This window comes from Eptatretus burgeri, chromosome 11 (genome assembly GCF_056783735.1).
Source record: "Eptatretus burgeri isolate ZD-2024b chromosome 11, Ebu_testis_v1, whole genome shotgun sequence".
NCBI classification, from domain to species: Eukaryota; Metazoa; Chordata; class Myxini; order Myxiniformes; family Myxinidae; genus Eptatretus; species Eptatretus burgeri.
In genome coordinates this window covers 80,631,577-80,653,689 of record NC_140971.1, presented here as the reverse complement: position 1 = coordinate 80,653,689, position 22,113 = coordinate 80,631,577, and the positions used below count along the sequence as shown (strand labels likewise).

At 46.3% G+C, this 22,113-nt stretch overlaps 1 protein-coding gene across 5 annotated transcripts in view; it reads left to right on the top strand.

Annotated features, from left to right (window-relative positions):
* L3MBTL3 (L3MBTL histone methyl-lysine binding protein 3) overlaps positions 1 to 22,113 on the top strand; it is a 107,088-nt gene that overhangs the window by 83,411 nt on the left and 1,564 nt on the right. The gene's annotated exons all lie outside the window — the stretch shown is intronic.

Genomic DNA, 22,113 nt, shown 5'->3' with positions numbered 1-22,113 from the left:
TCAGGACCCTGGGATCCCAAGCCGCCACCCTAACCACTAAGCCAACACCAGGCTTATATATATAAGATTGGGGTGGTAGGGATTACACATTTTTAAAGAAGATGAAGAAGGCGCTTCCAAGCAAAAGTAAAAACTAGATGGACTCTGCCAATTTGAGCAAAGAAGCGAGAGCAGACCCGGTCTCAGGGCAACGTTTCGCCGGCTTCGCAGCTGGCCGGCTTCATCAGGCACAATAGACGACTGCTTGATTTTCGTATTTTGTATTTTATTTATTTTGTTTTACATTATATGTATTTTGTTTTTTTGCTTGAGGTATATTATATATAATTCATGCTGCACAGAGATTCTCTTTTCCGGGCGATCCCAAAACCCAGCGTGTGCGGCGAGTCATGTGTGCTTGGCAGTGCGGGGTTGTCGACTCGAGCTTCCGATGATCTGGGACGAAATGCCGGTTGCATTAAAAAGGCATGCGAATAAATACCTCTTAAGAGGCTGCACGAATAGTGTTTTTCACGGCATGGGAAACACGGCCAGCACGACGCCCACGCTGCACGGAACACGTACGGAGGCCAATAAAGAAGACTCCACACCATGTTTGGCAGGATACGAGTATGCGAGTAGAGGTGGCTTGTTCCTTTTTAACCTAAATATCGACACATATTGGTGTTCGCCCCTCGCACACGCTAACGGAGTTGTGTGATCGCGAGCGCGAGCCACGTGCGCAATAGTGGAACCGCACGCACTGTATGGAATGTGCTCAAAAGCAGACACGTACGCCGCTCGTGAGACGTGCATGGATTTATCCATGATGATGTAACTTCGGTCCTCGCTGGCAGCAGCGGATTCTCCATGGATGGTGAACGTTTTCTCGTCTCTTCGGCCAGCAAAGCTGCGATCGAGCCAGGGAATGTACAGTGTGGGCCACGTTGGCGCACGTAGAACGAGCGCATTGATCGACGCTGGTCAAACGCCCGAGCGGGCATACGGGATCCTCGACCAGTCACCCGGGGATTTTTGCAGGACGATTTGTGTGCCAATTTCGGTGTGGGCGATTCATGTCATCTCGTGGGGTCGGAGCGCAATATTGCCGCTGTCTGGGATGGCCTTGCTGGAAACGAAGTGAGGTGGTTTCCGGCCCAAGCTGGTGGGCCACGTGAGGGGTCGGGGCCAATTGGAGCACCCGATTCAGGTGATGACGTTACGATTTGGGGTGGCCCCTCGCCCCGAGCTGCAAATCCTATAAAGGTCGGAGAAGTCCCTCCGTCTGTCTCTTGCTTTTTGAGTTTCTCCGCCTCTCTCTCGCCTCGCCTCACGACACCGCCACGACCCGCCTCCTGCTGCCCGGACTCTGCCTCGTCTCCTCCTCCTCGTCTCTGCCCACACGACGTCGACTCCACCCGCCTACCTGGTCCCGCCTACTACTCCGTCCTCGCACTCTGGACTCCGCCCCTTCTCGACTCAAGCTCCTTCTTTACGGCGCCAAATTCCTGGTTCTGAAGTCCCTCTTCATCGGGTTTTCTGTGTCTGTGTGTGTCCTGGTGCCTGTCTGCTTAAGTAAGACTGCAGAAGATCGATATTATTATTGTTATTAATTTTGCGTTGTCTGCTCTGTGTCCCCTTTTGTAAGTTTGTTTATTTGCTGCACCACACCTCTCTCCCCGTCTCTGCACAACACACGCCAATAAATCTTCACTGTGCCACATATCTTTCCTCGCCCACTGTTAATTAATTATCATTAGGAATGTTCCCAGCTCGTCTTTGTGGTTTCTTTCATTGATCCAGCATGGTCCGAATCCTAGTTTAGCCGCGACTTTATTCCCAACAATCCGTTCCTTTTCGCTGGTACGTCCTTAGCAGTGTCGCTCGGCTGCATCCGATCCGGTAGAGTGATCCGGTTTTGACAAGGCATACCGAGGGCGTGTTCCCCAGTAATTAAACCACTTGATTAATTAAGTAACCCGATTAACCCATAGACGGGAGGACCCTCGGTCACGCGGTTGAGTTATTGGCATCCACGGTCGGTTAAGCGACCCGCCGCGTCACGGAATTATCCGTGTGTGACAGCCTACAATTCCGGGGAGTATGGTGGGAACAGAGATCGCTTCCCCCAACTAGTGGCCTTCTCATGTGACCCCCCGACCCGCAACAGCTTGGTGTCAGGAGTGGTACGGACCCATTAAAAATTTGTGGGATTCGAACCCGCAACAGTTTGGTGTCAGGAGTGGTACGGACCCATAAAAAAATTGGGGACCTGCAACAGTTTGGTGTCAGGAGTGGGATGGACCCATAAAAAATTTGCGGGATTCCAACCCGCAACAATTTGGTATCTGGAACGGGATTCGAGCCAGGAGTGTGCTTAGCAACCCCTCCCCCCCCCCCCAAATTAAAAGCAGGATTCAAATTTTATTTAATTATCAGTACGGACCATGGCAGACCAAGATGAGCTGGTTCAGGTGGGTTTTGAGAGGGCAATATTTGAGGATTCCGTGGCTCAGCACAACAGTTTGGAGGGAGATCATTCCCTGCAGCCATACCCAGAGGTAATGGGGGCAACCACGTCTATAACAATGCTTGAGGACCCCCTGCATCAAATTTCCCTCGCAGAGGACCTAGCGATCCCTATCAGATCCACACCCGATCATAGCAGATCGGCTCCGCCAAAGCCATTGGAAACGGACCAGTTTATGAAGATAATGAGACAAATGATGGAACACATGGAACTGGTAGGAAACCAACAGAGGAGTGCTATGAAAAAAAATGATTGGAATATGCAAACACTGAAGGCGGGTGAGGAGGAAATGAAGGCGGGTCAGGAGGAAATGAAGGTGGAGCTGTTAGAGGTAAAGGGCAAAATGAAAAACATGGACCGGAAAATGGCGGATGAGATCAGTACTGTACGTGAAGAAATGACCGAGTTGAAAGAGAGTGTGGAAGGTGTTTGGACCGCAATGAAGACAGGTAAGGAAGAAGTGACGGATAAAATAACGGCGGTTGGACGAGAAGTGGATAAACTCGGACAGGGGATGACGGAAATAAAGAAAGGACAAGGGAAATTAAGAGTGGAGATTGGGAAAACACAAACGCGATCCAAAATTTAAAACAAGGCCAACAGGAAACAAAGGGGGTATTGGGGGCCGTAAAAGAAGAGTGTAAAATGAGACACGAAGAAATTACGAAAATGGTTAAAGAGATGGGACGGAAGGTTGAGACGAAGAATCAGGAAATGGGGAAGTGATTAAAGAAACACGAGGACGAGACAAAGGAGTGTTTTAGCATAGCAAAGGGGAAATTAACAAAGACACAAAGGGAGATAGAACGGGTAAAGGATGAATTACATAAAGTAAAAGAGGAGCAAACACAGAGGGGAAGGTAAGGGACATTGAGGTGGAGCGTGTGGAGTGTCTTGAGACCCGATGTAAGGGTCAGGATGGCCTCCTTCAGGAACAGAGGGAGAGAATACGCTCCCTCAAAGCAGACCATGACCAGGTGAGTCCAGTGTAGGTAAGGCTGTGTGAGGTGAAGCAGGTGCATGATGCGAAAGGGTACATGCCAAGTTTGGGGGGGGGCAGAGGCTCCGGAGTCTCTTGGGCTAATACAAGCCCCCAGTGTGATTGTGCCGGAGTATGTGCAAAGTGCGAGTAATATGGCATGGTCGAGTGCACAAGACGGTGCGGGGCGCGCATAGACCCAGACGGGGTTGACAAATTGTCCGGGCGAGTGGCTTGGACTCCACAGGGGTAGAGCACCGCCGGAATCTGGAGGGTCCATCCCTGCATTTGTCCCTCAAGGACTGGTGAGTGGGGCTAGGAACCCGGGAGGCTGGAAGGTGCCGCTAGCTCCCTACGATGGGAAGACTGACCTGAAGGCGTATTTGGCTCAATTTGACCACGTGGCCAGGGGTAATGGCTGGAGCACGGACGAGAGTGGGATCCATCTCGTGGCGGCACTGCGCGGCGGCTGAGGTCCTGACCACTATGCCCCCGGGAGCAATGACGTTGGCAGGCCTCCGTTCGGCCCTAAGTTATCGATTCGGAATAGAACAGCAGAACCAGCTTGTTAAAGCTCAGCTCAGTGGGTGAAAACGGCAACCTCATGAGAAAATAGGGGATTTGGCTTATGACATTCGCCGCGCAGTGGGGATCGTGCATGCGAACATGGCAGCACCCTACCAGGAAGACCTTGCCCTGGACTATTTTATCCAGGCTCTTGCGGGCACCAACACCGGGGCCCTGCTGATGACATTTTGGCCGGAAAACCTCCAGAAGGCGGCTGACACTGCCGCTCGATGGGAGGCAGCGAAGCCGCCGGCCAGAGGGTCCAAGCGCCATGCGATAACTGTCCGGCAGGTGGGCCCCGTGGACAGCCGTGAGCCTGGAGCCGGGACTGGTCTTGGCACCCGAGCGGAGCTGGAAGGAATGGTCCGGGACATGGTCGACCACCGGTTGGCAGGGTCTGGACTATGGCAGGTAGCTCGCAGAAGGATACTTGGTGAGCCATTGGTAAATACCCCAATTCGGAACAAAGGGGGGTGCAATTTGGAACATCGGAGGAATGCACCATACCCGGTTAAGTGCTATAACTGTGGACGAGTGAGCCACCTGTCGTGGGAGTGCAGGGCCCCGTGCAGGGAGAGACCCGACCCACCAGACCACCAACTCCGCCCCGGGCAGACCGGACTAGCCGGCCCCCGACACCCCCTCGCCATTCCCCGGGGCAAAGGAGAATTAGTTAGGGGGAAGGGTTTAGCGTTAGATAGACCGGCCTCATGGGGGCATGAGCAGTCCTCCATGGGGCCCGGTGACATCAGTTAGGAGAAATTTAGGTTCAAATTTAGAATGGATTGAGAGCAAGGACAGACATGGAACATGTAGTGGGGAGACGTAGATTAGCTGCGATAGAGTTAAATGGAACGTGCATTAAATAAGGGGTGACGGGGAGCACGAGTTAGTTAAGGGGACGTAGTTAGTAGAGTGTCAGTGTTGGTGTAAAAAAAAGAGAAAAATATACGACGAGTGAATGTTGGTCAGCGGGCCCGAGTGTGAATGTGGAATGCATGGTGCGAATGAATGATTTGGGGGAGGAGTGAATCCCACCCAAGGGAACCTGGGGTTAGTGTAATGTTATTTAGCAGGTTAGTTAAATTAACCAAAAGGATGTTGTTGGTGTTGAACGAAGGCACGGAACCTTTTGTAGGGTGCAAGAGACTATTGACCGGCTGGGAGCGTGGCTGGTGAAATGTGTGTACTGAGTAGAGGGCACCGAAGTAGTCGGCCAGAGTAGGCCAAGGGTCCAAGCGACCGAGTTAGTGTAATGGGCACAGGTGCCCAGAGGAAAGGGACCCGGAGTGCCAAAATGCTTCGTGGGTATCGACGGGGAAAATGCCAGGAAGGGCATTCCCCACGTTCATAGGCTCGGAGACAGCCTCAGCGACCCGGGGGTGCCGAAGATCGAGTTCGGCAGGTGGGTAGACCTGCCAGTGAAGCCACGCTGCCCAGCCACGAAATTGTGCAAGAGCACGGGAGAAAATTTGTGGGCCAGGCCAAAATTAATAACGAACACTAACACAGGCGACTGCCTTTATCTGCCTTTGCCTTGAGTCCATTTGCCAAACCTGCCCATGTCTTTATTTGCCTTGCCATATCACTCAACCTTACCATGCTCACCAGGACCATTTGTGTGGAAGTGTTTGCCAGGACTGCCCTGCAGGCAGCCGCATTCCGGGGACTGCATTTGTGCAGCCCGGACATCTTGTGTATAAAGGCCAGTTCAAATGGACTGTGAGACGGCGTGTGGCCTGTCGTGTTAGGGTGAGTTGCCTCCAGCAGCCAGGAAAAGGAAAATAAAAATAAAAAAGGACCATTGAGGGCCCCTGAAGACCCTGATCATTGATTGCCTGCTGCTGCACTCATCCCCGAATGTTACTTTTATTGTCTTCCCTTAAGTCACAAGTCCTGGGCCATGGGTAATGTAAATATTAGAAATGTATATAGTTCTAACCCACCTGTTTGTTTGTTTAGTTCCAATTTCCGGCAATGTAGATAAATTGTCCATATGAGTCTGTGAGTTTAGTTACGCAACGCACTAGATTATTTATTTTTGGGACATGTATTCAAAATGTCGCACTCAGGGATCTGTAGGTAAAATATACTAGGGGAACCCACACCTGCATGCCACATGAACGTTAACGACTCGGGTCGAGTCTTGCAAAAGGGAGGGGGGTATTGTTGCGATTCTCGGAACTGCATGCATACAACAGATATGTGTCCCAAGACAGTTATTCTATTTTTATACGTGTAGATAGTCCTTTTCCTTTTGTTTGGTGGGACAACAAGGGAGTGCGTTGCGATGATCTAATAGCGAGGCTTGCTTAAATCATTTTCTTCTTCATTTCATCCCTACTCTTCTTCTTTTCTGCTTTATCCTGAAGTAAATCAGCCATGTGCGCCTTCGCTGTAAGGTGGGGCCTCGTGCAGATCAGCGCGTGTGGTGCCGCGGTGAGGTATCTGCTGCACAGAGATCCTCATTCTCGGGCGAGCCCTAAACCCGGCGTGTGCGGCGAGTCATGTGTGCTTGGCAGTGCGGGGTTGTCGACTCGAGCTTACGATGGTCTGGGGAGAATTGCCGGTTGCATTAAAAAGGCATGTGAATAAATACCTCTTAAGAGGCTGCACGAATGGTGTTTTTCACGGCACGGGAAACACGGCCAGCACGACGCCCACGCTGCAAGAAACGCGTATGGAGGCCAATAAAGACGACTCCATGCCATGTTTGGCAGGATATGAGTGTGCGAGTAGAAGCGGCTTGTTCCTTTTTAACCTCAATATCCGGCACGTATTTGTGTTCGCCGCTCGCAGACGCTAACGGAGTCCTGTGAACGCGAGCGCTGGCCACGTGCGTAATGGTGGAACCGTGCGCACTGTATGGAATGTGTTTGAAAGCAGACACGTACGCCGCTCATGAGACGTGCACGAATTTATCCATGATGATGTACCTTCGGTTCTCACTGCAGTCGATTCTCCACAGATGGTGAATGTCTTCTCGCCTCTATGGCCAGCGAAGCTGTGATCAAGCCAGGGAATGTACAGTGCGGGCCACGTTGGCGCGCGCGGAACGAGCGCGTTGATCGACGCTGGTCGAATGGGCATGCGGGACCCTCGACTGGTCGCCCGGGTGCGGTCCGAGGGTTTTTGCAGGAGGATTCGCGTGCCAATTTCGGTGTGGGCGATTCATGTCATCTCGTGGGGTCGGAGCGCAATATTGCCACTGTCTGGGATGGCCTTGCTGGAAACGAAGTGAGGCGGTTTCCGGCCCAAGTTGGCGAGTCACGTGAAGGGTCGGGGCCAATTGGAGCGCCCGATTCATGTAATGACGTAACGATTCGGGTGGCCCCTCCCCCCAAGCTGCAAATCCTATAAAGGTCGGAGAAGTCCCTCCGTCTGTCTCTTGCTTTTTGAGTTTCTCCGCCTCTCTCTCGCCTCGCCTCGTCGACACCGCCACGACCCACCTCCTGCTGCTCGGACTCCGCCTCCTTGTCTCCACCCACACGACGTCGACCCCACCTGCCTACCTGGTCCCGCCTACTACTCGGTCGTCGCACTCTCGACTCCGCCCCTTCTCGACTCAATCTCCTCCTTTACGGTGCCCAATTCCTGGTACTTAACTCGCTCTTCATCGGGTTTTCTGTGTCTGTGTGTGTGCGTATGTGTGTGTCCTGGCACCTGTCTGCTTAATTAAGACTGCAGAAGATCGTTATTATAATTGTTATTATTTTCACGTTAAGTCTGCTCTGTGTCCCCTTTTGTAAGTTTGTTTACTTGCTGCATCACACCTCTCTCCCCTGTCTCTGCACAACACACCGCAATAAATCTTCACTGTGCCACATATATTTCCTCGTCCACTGTTAATAAATTATCATTAGGAATGTTCCCAGCTCGTCTTTGTGGTTTCTTTCATTGATCCAGCATGGTCCGAATCCTAGTTTAGCCAGGACTTTATTCCCAACGATCCGTACCTTTTAGCTGGTACGTCCTTAGCAGTGTCGCTCGGCTGCATCCGATCCGGTAGAGTGATCCGGTTTGGACAAGGCATACCAAGGGCATGTTCTCCGGTAATTAAACCACGTGATTAATTAGGTAACCCGGTTAACCCATAGACGGGAGGACCCAAGGTCACGCGGTTGAGTTATTGGCGTCCACGGTCAGTTAAGCGACCCGCCGCATCACGGATTTTGCGTGTGTGATGGCTTACAATTCCGGGGAGTCTGGTGGGAACAGAGATAGCTTCCCCCACCAAGTGGTCTTCTCACCCGACCCCCCGGTCTGCAACAATATGTTGATATGATTTTTTGCATACGTACAGTACAGTACTGTACGTACATCCAGCTGCTTTGCGCATGACTCGTTGAAGATATGTTTTAGAACTGTGTTCTGCTCGTGGCCGCGAATACGTGGGGCAATTTTCCCGCGAATGTAGGAGCATGTCGCAAATTCTCAACCATGAATACACTGAACCCGTGAATGTTGGAACCGCGAATGTCGGAGTACGAGTGTAATATATATCATACACACACACACACACACACACACACACACACATACACACATACACACACACACACACACGCTCACACACACACACACACTAACAAATAATTGCATCCAGACATTTCATTGGCATACTAGAAATACAATGATAACACTGAACAACAAAAATTTTTTACTGGAGATGTGTAAAGTGATTTAGACTAATTTGGGTACGCTGATTTCAAAAATCATAACCGTTTTGCTGTATCACGTCAGGATTTTCAGTAACAGAAATATTCCCATTGCCTAGAAGTCAGGATTTCAATGAAATTTACAAAAATTCATTTATTCATTTATTTCATCATGAATGCTTCAAAATTATAGAAATTACAGAAAAACTCCACTAGAATGTAATTAAAAATGCTTTAGGCATTTGGCTTTGCGTTTGTGCTGCTCTGTGTCAGTTTCACGATGCAGGAACCAGCAGAAATCGCCCATCATGTTCGGGTTGTGCCGCCCTTGGTAACGCGTCTCCATGAGTGAAATCTCTTGGTGGAATCGCTCGCCGTGCTCGTCCGAGACTGCTCCCAAGTTGTCAGGGAAGAAGTTCAGGTGCTGGTGTAGGAAATGGATTTTCAGGGACATCCTGGAGCCAAGTTTCCTGAAGGACTCCAGCAGCTGCTGCACTATTTCTTCATAGTTGTCCGCGCGCTCGTTCCCCAAGAAGTTGTCCGTCACAGCTTTGAAGCTCCTCCACGCTGCCAGCTCTTTGGGGTTTAGAGTTGTTGGAAAAGTTTCGTCCTTCATAATCTGTCGGATTTGCGGTCCAACAAAGACACCAGCCTTGATCTTGGCCTCCGACAAGGTGTTGCCAAACTTTTCCTTGAGGTTCACGCCCATTCAGAAAAACTCACGCCCATTCAGATCCATTGCCCGTACAAAACTTTTCATCAAGCCGAGCTTTATGTGGAGTGGTGGAAGGAAAACCTTGGCTGGGTCGACAAGGGCGACATGCTTCACGTTGTGTCGACCAGGTACATGCTCTTTTCGCTCTTCCCAATCTTTCTTCGTCCAGTGATTCTTGTCGTCTCTGCTATCCCAGAGACAAAGGAAGCACATGTATTTCGTGTAGCCTGACTGCAGCCCTAACAACAGCGCCACCACTTTCAAGTCTCCGCAGATGTGCCAGTTGAAGTCATTGTACTTGATGGAATCAAGCAGCTGCCGCATAGTCTCATAGGTCTCTGTCATGCCGAACGCGTGAGCCAGTGGGACTGATGGTTTCTCGTTGCCATTGTGGAGCAAAACAGCCTTCAAGCTGTTCTTCCCCGAGTCGATGAAGAGGCGCCAGTCTGCAGGATCGTGATCACACCCAAGTTCTTTCAACAGACCGTTGATGTCACTGCGGAATGTCATCGTGTCTTCCATCTCAAAGAACTCAGCCATGTCTCTGTGACGTGCTCTGAACAAGGATATCTTGGTGTTAGGTTCAAGTAGATTCCACTGCTGCAGCCTTGATCCAAGCAGCTCTGCCTTCGCCTTTGACAGCGAGAGATCTCTTACAAGATCATTTAAGTCTCCCTGGTTCAGAAGGTGTGATTCTTGAGTGTCGGGTTCAAAAGGTTCATCATCACCATCCTCTTCACCACTGCTTACAGCTATGTTCTGATCAGCTGGAGGTGTTGGAATGGGGTTCTCGTCATCATGAGGCACAGGTTTACGAGCAGAGACACAGTCAGCGTACTTGATGTGACCTTTATTGTTCTTGTTGAAGCCGGCGATGCTTGTGCAGCAGAAATAACAATCATCATGATGATTCTGCGGCTCACGCCATATCATGGGCACCGCAAATGGCATGCTCGCGCGCTTGCCCACCAACCACTGAGTCAAGGTTGTGTGACAGCTTGTGCAGCAGATGTGTGGTGCCCAGCTCTGTTCTTGGTCCCCCACCTTACACCCGAAGTAGTGAAAGTAGGCGGCCTTCATTTTCACTGCTGTAGATATACTTCGCTGTTGATCTTTTTTGGTATACCGACCACAGACATAACAGAAGTTGTCAGGATGATTGGTACAGGAACGCCTACTCATCTTTATCTGAAAGAAAGAAATATAACACAAGTTAACAACAATTGTACGAAATAGACATGTTAAAGACATATGTAAATTTCATTGAAATCCTGACTTCTAGGCAATGGGAATATTTCTGTTCCTGAAAATCCTGACGTGATACAGCAAAACGGTTATGATTTTTGAAATCAGCGTACCCAAAATAGTCTTAATCACTTTACACATCTCCAGGAAAAAAAAATTTTGAAATTTGTTGTTCAGTGTAATCAATGTATGACTTTTAGCATGAAAACAGCGGTGACAATAATGAGACCCCAAAGTAAAACTTCATAATCTGAAAATCAATCGACCGTTGCTGTTGTTTAATTTTCCGCTCCACCTTCTTGCACGCAAATGCTCTGTTCAGCAGTGAGTGCAAGAGCGGTAAATTTACCAGTGATTTGTGATGTCGAATCTGCATACCTCACCATTTTTCCGGTCCTTGATTGACTGAAAAACATGTGACCATTATTTTCTGAATGTCGAATTAGCATAAGACATAGGACGCCGTGTGACTCTTGCTTTTGCAAACCTTTTATTTGCATATATAGGTTATGTATGAAGCAATGGAGGTGGTGGCTGGTGTTTGGTGGTAGGGGGTGGATAGTTTTGTTATTGTCTTGACAAACCACTGTATAGTATGATTATAAGACTTGAGATGTCATAAGCAGTGATATGCTGCCGTTGGATGATCCACAGATTAAGCTGTAATCTTCACGGCAACGGATTTGAATACCGATCCTGAGAAATACTCCTGCATTGCTATACCGTGGCATCCTTTGACTTCCAGGCGACTTTCGACAAAACGATTGCAAACATTAAAAGTATTGTTTCCTTTCTTTATTTTTGCCTCTTATTTTAGCAAAATAAGACTAAAATCTCTTTTTCTGTTTTTTTTAATAGACTTCACTGTAAATATGCTTCAGATTAATTGAGCAGCAATTTATGTTTATGCTCATGTAAGTGATTCAGCTTGTGCTCATAATATTTTCAGAATGGCAGGACAGATCAATGGTAGGACAGAAGAGACAGAGACAATGGGACGATGGAGGGTGGGGTGAAGTAGCAGGCGGGCTGGATGGAGAAGGGGAGATGGAACCGCATCACGCCAGCTTTCACACGCCTCATTATTGCCAAATATGATGAAGCCATAGGTCAGATTTGGCGAGGGTTCTTCGTACACCAGTTTAATCAACGGTGACATGGGCCTTGCTGTTTGACCTTCGCCTTCTCGCTTGCTTTGTTTACACCATTGTTTGCATAGCATTCCGTGACTGATGTGAACTGACAGACTGGGCTTCCTCTTGGTGTTCGCAATTCTCTTCCTCCTCCGATTTTGCACTCGTGACTTATCACCTTTTACTGGGCATTGCAACATTATCGTGATTCCTGGGCAAGATAGATTATATTTTATGCAGATTATTTATTTATTTATTTTTGCACTTTGTGCTGTAATGATGAGCATCTGATTTTTTTTATTTTTTTTTTAATTAAAAGACCACATCTGCTGGTGCAATATCTTGCCTACCATCATGGAACACAATTTTTTTTCTTTTTTGCTCATGCATAACAAGGATTGGTGTGCGACCATTAAACCTCCTGCAAGGCCTCCCCGTGCCCTCATCGCAGCATCACAGACTCTTAATGTCTTCCGCCACTTTTTGATTGGTTGAGGATGACATTCCACGCCATTCCTTGTACAATGTGTCCCCTAGTTGTGCTCATTTTTTTGTCGCAGGGTTCCTTTCCCACTTCAGGTGATTTTTTTCTCTAATCTACTAGATTGTTGTTTCGGATTGGTGTTTCACGTAGTTTACCACTTTGTAATAATGGCATTTCCCAAGTGATCTGTCTGTTGGTTAGGATGGTGGAAATCGTCCTGATGGAGTTGCCACTCAGTCGTGGGTGATTATCACGGTGGGTAATTATAATTCCTCATTGTAACTCTTTTAACTACTTCCTCTGAGACGTGATGTTCTGAAAGCAATCGTGAAATTGTTCCCCGACTATTTACCATATGTCGGCTGACAATTTTCACGGTTATTCAAATCAGGTGCACATGTGACCTACTGAAGAGATGTGTCTCTTGACTTTTGGTAGGAAAGTGTATTTGTTGCTACAGTACTTGATAATTTTTATTTTTTACTGGGAAAACATGCTGCAGTTATTCCTCAAAGTACTGAATTTGGTGAGTTAAGATCTTCATGTAAGTGATTCTCCGTTAGTAATCCTTTTCAAATTTGATGGTGTTTGATGATGGTGTCAACGGGATTGAAAGATCCTTTGGTTTTGTTTCGGACTCTCATTCGGAGGTTCACTATCATCAATTTTATTTTTCATTCCAATACTGTCTCTATAACTATACACAATGGAAATTGGTTCCCATCATTCCACACCTGCAAAATACAGACAGAAGGATTGATCAGTTATGCAGTGCTCGTCGCTGAACTGTCTGGTGCTGGGTTTGAGTGGATCCAGACAAAATATAAACTGCAAGTTTTGTGCATGCTAGCAGGGGTGCCACATTGTGGAGCACGCCGTCTGGCTGTCATATCTAAAACATCGATGCTGTTGGCCTTTGTTTTTGTGTTTTTTAAATGACTCCTTTTGTCGGGCTCCATTTGCTCGATCAGGCATCCAACATCTCACAACTTCAGGATGCACGTGTTCTTCCAGTAACCTCCTCCTGGTTAAAATCCCAAAATCCAAGCTTATTGTACACCTGAACTCTTTTTCTCTTCTTTTTACCTGTTTGTGGAACTACTTTCAAGAGACTGTTCAATCACACTTTTTCCAGCATGACTTAAATTCGGCTGTGCACCACTACCTCATGTTAACCTCCCATCCTTACCAACAATCCCTCCCCCCCACTCCTCACACCCTTTGAAAACCTACCTCACTCAGCAGTCTTACTTGCAGGTTACTGTTTCCTTTTCCTCTCCTCTTTCCCTGTTTGTTCATCCCCATGTTGGTTCTGTCCAATTGTAGCCCCACGGCACCACTGTTGGTACAATGCCTTTTGACCTTCTGCCATCTCGTTTTACAATGAGCCAAAATGTGGTATTGGGATTGAAAGAGAAAATGACTTTTCAGACATCCCTCCACCCCTCCCCCCCCTGCCACAACCCCCAATTCCCTTTTCTTCTCCAGGGCTGGCAGATAGCCTTAGACTCCGAGGGATAGGCACACTTGCCTCTGAGTTGTCCATCCTGGGTTCAAATCTTGACCTAGCTATAAACTGTCATCCTGGTGTTTTGCAAGCAGGGTGATTCCTGCCAGGTCAGGGTGATTTACTGGTCAGGCCTGACGTTGGATAGCTCATTGCGTGAGCTATCCAACTGAAGGACATAAGACAAGAGGACCTGTTGCCAGCACTGGTCATCAGTGGATGTTAAAGATACCAGATTCAGGATGTGTTTCCTGAAAAGTAGGCCAATTATTGCCAGCACTCTGGCCAGTTGGATGTCAGGCCTGGCCAGCCAGTTTTTGAGATATTTGGCCCAGAACCGCCACCCCCTGCAGATTCCACAAGAATGAGAAAAAGTTCCCCTTCCTCAGCCACCACCTTTTTAGCTTTTTGCAAAAATATAATGGAATTGCATTGTTGTGGTCATCATATCATCACTAATTCCATTGTCCAATAAATAACCTCATTTAAAGGCACCATCAAAGAATTCAAAAATAAGAAGTGCAAACGACGTTTGTCATATGCACAGCAATACTGTACTCCTCTCCAAGCAGGTTAGCCTGATGTGCCTGGCACTGGTCAGAATGATGGAAACCAGGGGAGTAGCACTTCTCATGATGCTGCCACCCTTTGTGCAAAGATTTTCCGGCCCCCGACAAGAGGGCAATATGTTGTGACAAGATTGTAACTTCGCCATCGCTGTAATTTGCATGTGGATGATTGCCAATAAGGAATGATGGTAAAGCCGATTATTTGAGTCTTAAGATTGAAACACAGCGGGCAAGAGTTGTAGTAGAGGCCAAATCTTGCAATATCTTGGTAATAGCAGAGTGAACAGGAGTTTTATTGGAGGCCAAAGCCCTGACAATGCTATGCTACATGCTCCAACATGCCAATGTCGCTATGTCCGCTCGAGGACATTATTTTATTTTCAAACATTTGAGAATGAAACCTCCCTGGGGAAATTGAACACAAGATCGCTGAGACGTAGACTTTTAAAATGTAACAACTGAACTACATTGTGTTTAATTGTCCAAGTGGAAATTAAAACCTTGTCATGCTTGAGCAGCTTTCATTTCAAAGTCGGAAATAATCAAGACCCCTCTCCCCCCCCCACCCCGCCTCCCCCTCCCTCCATCTCTCCCTTTCTCTCCCTCTCTCCACTCCTCTCCCTCCATCTCTCTCCCTCCATCTCTCTCCCTCCATCTCTCTCCCTCCATCTCTCTCCCTCTCTCATGAGCATTTGCTGCCAAAGCTAAGTGTACAGCCACAGCTGATCCCTTGGTAATTTGTTTGTTTTCAATGCTGAAAGAGACGACTTGCTGGCATAATAGACTTCCATAAATAATTAGTTCATTAATCTTGATGAATTATTGAAGCTTGCCTGAATAACCAGTCATGCAGGTGCTTCCCCCAAGGCTTGTTCTTCAAGACCACAAATTGATTGATGGATGCCCTCAGCTCAAGACCCAGCCATATTAGCTGGGAAGTAAAATATCTTGAAGGTTAAAAAGATTTCAACTTCATCCGCTAATAGTAACAGTGAGGATAGTAGAAATGGCAAAAGAGCTGCCATCATCACACAATGGACACACAAATGTCGGAATATGTTAAACTCCCCCACTCCCACAATCCCCCGTCATGCCTCTTACGTTCTCCTTCCCTTCCCTTTACTCCATTTTCCTCTCAACCTCGTTTCCTTTTGCCCCCCCCCCTTCCTTCTCTTTTTCTCAATTATTTGTTAACTAGACCTTCCCACCAAAAACCCCCTTTGCGAACACTCAAATTAAAATGGTCCTCAGAAAAGCTGTGGGATTTTTTCACATCTTCACAATACAAATGCAAAGGCAGCAGTGGAACACAATGGCCCCGTTAGGAGATTCCGCTTGATTATTGCAAAGCTGCAGGAATGCCGGACTAACGGACCAATCAGTCATTGCTTATTTGCTGCTTAAGTTTGCAAATGTTTTTACAGATGTGAGCATGTTTGTTTTTATTTAATATGTCAGCATATCACTATCTTGTAATCACCTAGGTAACAAACCAAAAAAATCCTGTGCATTCCAGACTGATTTTCCCATGGCACTGAAAAGGATCAGAAAGCTAGTCTGAAAGGAGCTTGAAAGTGGTGTGTTTTCCTACGGGCCCTTCGTCAGATTCTCTTCCTATGAGGCGAAGCAATACAGTACTCCGCCATTGAAACCGCATTTTGCTTTCCCATGTATGGACTTCATCGAATGGTTCAATTGTACTTGGTTTCATAACCTGTCTTGCTCCATTGTTGTTTACCCTGCTGTTCCACAAAATGAATAAATAAAGATGTTGTTGAATCACAAACCACATATATTTTAGTTAGGGAGCAGCATCCACGACGTTTCATCGTCGGTAAGTTGTCGAAGAACAATTTGATTACCATTGAACCGTTACACAGATGCTCCACACTGCCCTCCTGTGTTGCTCACAGTCCCCTTCATCCCATGTCGTTTTTCTCTTCCATGAGCCTTGAATATATATAAATATATATATATATATATATATATATATATATATATATATATATATATACATATACATATATATATATATACATATATATATATATATATATATACATATATATACACATATATATATATATATAAATATATATATATATATATATATATATATATAAATATATATATATATATATATATATATATACATATATATATATATATATACACATATACATATATATACATATAGTATAGATGTGTGTATATATATGTATATATATATATATATATATATATATATATATATATATATATATACATATAGTATAGACATATATATATATATATATACACATATACATATATATATAGCCTGGTATTGGCGCAGTGGTTAGGGCAGTGGCTTGGGATCCAAAAGGTCCTGAGTTCAAGCCCCGTTGGGCCACTGAATTAATACACCAGGGGGTTGACTCAGCCTGTCATCCTTCCGAGGTCGGCGAAATGAGTACCAGTGTACTGGGCCGGTGTATACCCCGGTTAAAATAGGTGTACCATATCCCTGCGTTGTAAGAGGCGACCAGGGTTGCGTCAGGAAGGGCATCCGGCGTAAAACATGTGCCAAATCACTATGCGGATCATACGGTTGATCCGCTGTGGCGACCCCGAACGGGAGCAGCCGAAAGAAGAAGAACACATATAGACATATATACATATAGTGTGTATATATATATATATATATATATATATATATATATATATATATATATATATATATATATATATATATATATATATACATATATATATACATATATATATATATACATATATATATATATATATATATACATATATATATATATATATATATATATATATATATATATATATATATATATAGTGTTACGGTTGAGGAAATTCGCAAACCATCATTCAGGTCCCGTAGGTGAGATATCTCTGTAAGTACATGTGTAGTTAGCCCCAAACCCGTTGTTTAGAGGGAATAAATGTGATTCATTCGGGCTGCGACCCTTTAAGATAGCCGTTTTTCTGTTCTATCTTTATTTTGAACCAACCACGTCTCAACCGCAATCACACAACAACCACCAACCGCAACGCCGCTTCACAACAACAACAACGCCAACAGCCACGACCTTTACCTTCACAACTCGCTCCCGCAAACATCGCATCACCGCCAATCCAAACGTCGCCATGGCCATGGACCACCACTTTAAACCCTCCACCACCTTCGCCTCTCCTTCTGCGGCCATTCCCGCACCGCTTATGGGCACCGAGCGTCAGGCTGTCCTGGACTCGTACAGGGCGCACGCCGAGCCGCGGGTACAAAGTGCGGCCTTTCCGAGGAGAAGTCGGATCAGGAATGATACATGCCACTTCTGATCCGTCCAATCAGCAAGCGCGGGGCGATATGCAAATTCGAGGATCAGGGGAGATTCACGCCCCTTTTTCTCCGTCCAATGGGCGAGCGTGGCTCCACCCCCGAGCTCGTTCTGATCCAGAAATTTGCATATGGGTTCTCCTACACCACTATAAAGCGCCGAGCGCGGGGCGAATTCAGGGAGTTTTTCGGTCAAGGCGAGTTGGAGAAGAGTTGAGGAGTGGAGCGCAGCGGAGCTTGGAGTCCGGGAGAAGTTTGAGTCCGGTGCAGGGCTGTTGCTCGTCGGAGCGCAGCGGCAGCTGAGGAGAATTGCGGAGGGGACCGGATACCTCGGGTCCGAGGCAAGGAAGACGGCGGTCGGCGACGAGGTCGCAGTGGAGTCGCTCGTCGCGGGACCCAAGCAAGCCAGCTATCCTCTTTCCCCAGAGCATCAACAATTCCCCCCTTTCCCCCCCACCCCCCCCCCGCACTGAGATAGTGTGAAAAGGGGGCCCCGTTCCCACCCCACTCCAAGCAGTGCCAACGAAACCCGTGAAGGAGCGTGGAGTCGGGGCACCGCCGCCACATTTGCGGCTCATCACAAGACACGGGTAGGCTCCACCCGGTCTCGCGGCCCACAGGCCCCGTCTGCCCCCTTGTCTTTGAGGGTGGCCCTTTTCTTTTGCTTTTGAGTATATGTGTTGTCGGCGCCGTCTGTAAAGTAAAACTGTGTAAGTGTTGCCGTGTGCTCGCGTCGTCAGTAGTAGATCTGCATTGTTGTGTTTCTTTTGTTACATCTGCTTTTGGTGCATAATTGTTGTAATTGTATATGTGTGCTTTCCGTTTTCCGCGGAATAAATGTGCCTTATGTTGAACTGTTTTTCCCGTTTCGCTTCGTCTTTTCTTTAATTGAATCTCCATCTTGCTTCACGTAAAGGGTTGGTAATGGGCTTAATACGCCCGATAATTAATCGGAACCGTCGAGGCCGACGTTAACACCGCTCGGTTATCCCGATAGTACGGAACGGGTCGCTTAAGTGGCCCGTGTCTGGAGTCGACCTGCGGCGAGGTGCGATCGCCCGGTCTACCCTCCGTGTGGGTACTTAGGTAGGTCAAATTTGGCGAACAACCCTATCCCACACGGGGGGCCGATTGGCACGATCGTGGTGAGGCCGAAAGGCCCACCCGTGACTAGTTCCCGGCGTTAGTCCGAGAGGGTCACGACAGAATTGTCCGTCCGGTGGGCGACGTGCCGCGATTCGAGTTACGTGGCCGCTCGCACGCCGGCGGCCGCGAATTCGCAACAATATATATATATATATATATATATATATATATATATATATATATATATATATATATATATACACACATAGAAAAGTGCCATACATCCTCTGATTAGTGGATTTCTGATATTTATATTTTTTTTCCTTAAAACTGATCGACTATAGATTTCAAAAGTTATCCCCCACCTTTCCGCCCTCACCTCCCCAGAGAAATTGAGTTGATAGGCTGAGTCATTGTATTAATGCCGTGATGATCCAACACAGGCACAATGAGCCAAATGACCTCCTCCTGTTTGTTTGTTTTTTTTTGTACTGTAGAGCAATTCACTTGTTTCAGGAAGGTTTTACATGAATGGTTAATTAATTGTAATAATTTGTGTTTTCCTTTAAAACTTTATTTTTTGTTCTGTCTCAGCTAGCCGTGTATACTGACGACTCCTCACTTTACTGTACATCTGCTGATTCACTCAACACCACTCGTAATGAGTTTGGAGTTTCACTGGACAATTATTTAGGGAATGTGTTGATGTGGGGGCATGACTGGCTGTTAACCTTCAATGAAAGGTACCTGTATAAGACAACTTTACCTCCCCTCATGGAGTACTGTTACCACATTTGGGCTGAAGCACCAACCTGCCACTTATCTTTACTTGATAGGCTCCAGAAACGCATAGTTCACCCGGTTGGTGCGGAGATAGGTTCAACTCTTCAACCGCTCTCTCACCGGAGGTCAGTTGCCACTCTTAGTTTGCTCTTCAGATATTTTCATGGCAAATGTTCTGCTCGACTTTCTAACTTGGTCCTTCCTGTACAAGTGTTTGGCCGCAAGACTCGGTTTGCCATCTCTGCACACCCATGCACGATAGCTGATCCAAAGTGCAGAACGAAAGGCCGTGCGGATAGTTTTATCCCTCGTGCTGTCTCGCTTTGGAATTCGCTACCTGTAACGTGCTTCCCATCACTCTACGATCTACCCAGCTTTAAGAGGATTGTCAATTCCGACTTCTGACATCTTTGACGTTACATCACATTTCACCTGATTTCTGCTTCATCCTGTGTCTTGGAAGTTTTTATGTTATTTTTCTCTTTTATTTTGTTTTATACTTATCTTTATCTAACCTTCCCTTAGCCCCTTACCTGGAGTGGCTTTATGCCTTGTTTTGGGGCAACTGCTATTTTATAAAGTGCTTAAATAATTATTTAATTAATTCCCACTTTGTCTCTTCACTCCTTGCTTGTTGCTCGCATTGGCTCGAGTTGCATTGAGGAAAACAAGAATAAGGTAGTTTGACACAGATTGGTACCAGTCTTTATATGCCCAATGAGCAAGGGTCTCCATTTTCTATTTTGTTATCCAAATATGACAAGATTGTTCAAAATGGAATGTATCGATACAAGTATTGTGAAAATCGGTCGCTTTGATACGGCCATATGTTTTCCAGTTGAAGCACAGATGAAAGAGAGAAAGTCAGCAAGTTTTCCCCTTGCCAAAAAAAAGTTTGATTCCAGTCACATCGGGAAGACTACTCCCCGCTGGGAAAATGTGACAATGGCTGGAAACTGCATTGAAATGGACGAGCATCTGTGTCGGGTTTCGCCAGGTTCTGATGACGTCATTGGTAGATTCTTCACGGCAGGATGTTTGAAACTTCAAAAGTTCTCTCTTCTGTAGATAATTATTGGAGCAGAATTCAATACTGTTAATCTATTGTTGGGATTTTGACAAACCATATTAAGCCAACTTGGATACACATATACATACATATATATATATATATATAGATTTTTTTTTTTTGAGGAGATATATATATATATATATATATATATATATATATATATATATATATATATATATATATATATATATATATATATATATGTAGATATATTTCTATTTTGAGGACACACTTGGACATACTCTATTCCAGTGAATGTATATTTGACCAGACGTCAATGTCAAATGCATCCCGCTGGTTGCATCATTCCTGAGGCATGATTATGCCGCTGATGCTGTGGAAATTGTCCAGGGAATACCGGCGCACAGTTAACCAACTTGAGATGGAAGGTGGGGTTAGGGGTGGGGGGGCAGGAGACAGAGGATCCTCGAGATAGAGGATTATGGAAAGGAAAACTCATGCGGCCGATCGCCCAAGAAGATGACGTTAATTATGGCCACAAATGTAGTATTGAATACTGGGACACAATAGGCTACTCTTTCTGAATGTCACTATGGGATCTTTAACTCATCTTCTGGCTGGTTTAACTACCCCCCCCCCTTCCCCAATGCCTCCAACCCAGGAGGACTTTGCACTCGGTAACGCAATGCCCTTCCCATGATGCACCATTTTATAATTACACTGGTTATGTTTTCATGTGAATCTACTGGTCTGTCTGTCTGTGAGCAGGATATCTCAAAAAGTTATTTATGGATTCAGACAATTTGGTGGGCAGGTTGGGTGTCTGGCAAGGACGAATTGGTTAGATTTTGGTTAAGATCCGGATCCGGATGCGAGAATTTTTGAAATGATTCTTCACCATTGAGAGATATGGCCAAAAACGATATATAGCATGGTCTCAAAGTTATCAACGGATTCGGACAAAACTTGGTGGACACGTTGGGTGTCGGACAAGGATAAATTGATTCCATTTTGGTGAAGATCCGAATAGGATACTTTTTTTTATTTTTAAAGCAATTTTTCATAATTGAGAGATAGGGCCAAAAATGATATATTGCACAAAAAAAATGTCAAAACATATTTTTCTTTCAAAAAGTTGTGGACAGATAATGTCTATCTGTCGGTCTAAGCATTGATGGAAAGCTCACAACGTTCAAGTACACAGATGAATAACTCCTGATGTTCAAGAACAAAACTTGGTGGATGAGTGGGGTAGACGACCAAGAACAAGCTGATGAGATTTCGGTTCGGGTCCGGATACAGATCCGGCCTATCGGTGGGATACAAAACGTAAACTGTTCAGCCTGGCGGAGGTATCCGCTCTACCGAGTGCTGTTCTAGTCGATTATAATGTTTTGAATGATATTCTGTGAAAGTCACCTGAAAGCAGGATGTGTATTTTTAAGTTGAAGTCCTTTGGTGAGAGGGGGGAGGGGGGGTGCTTGTTGTGGTGACTTGCA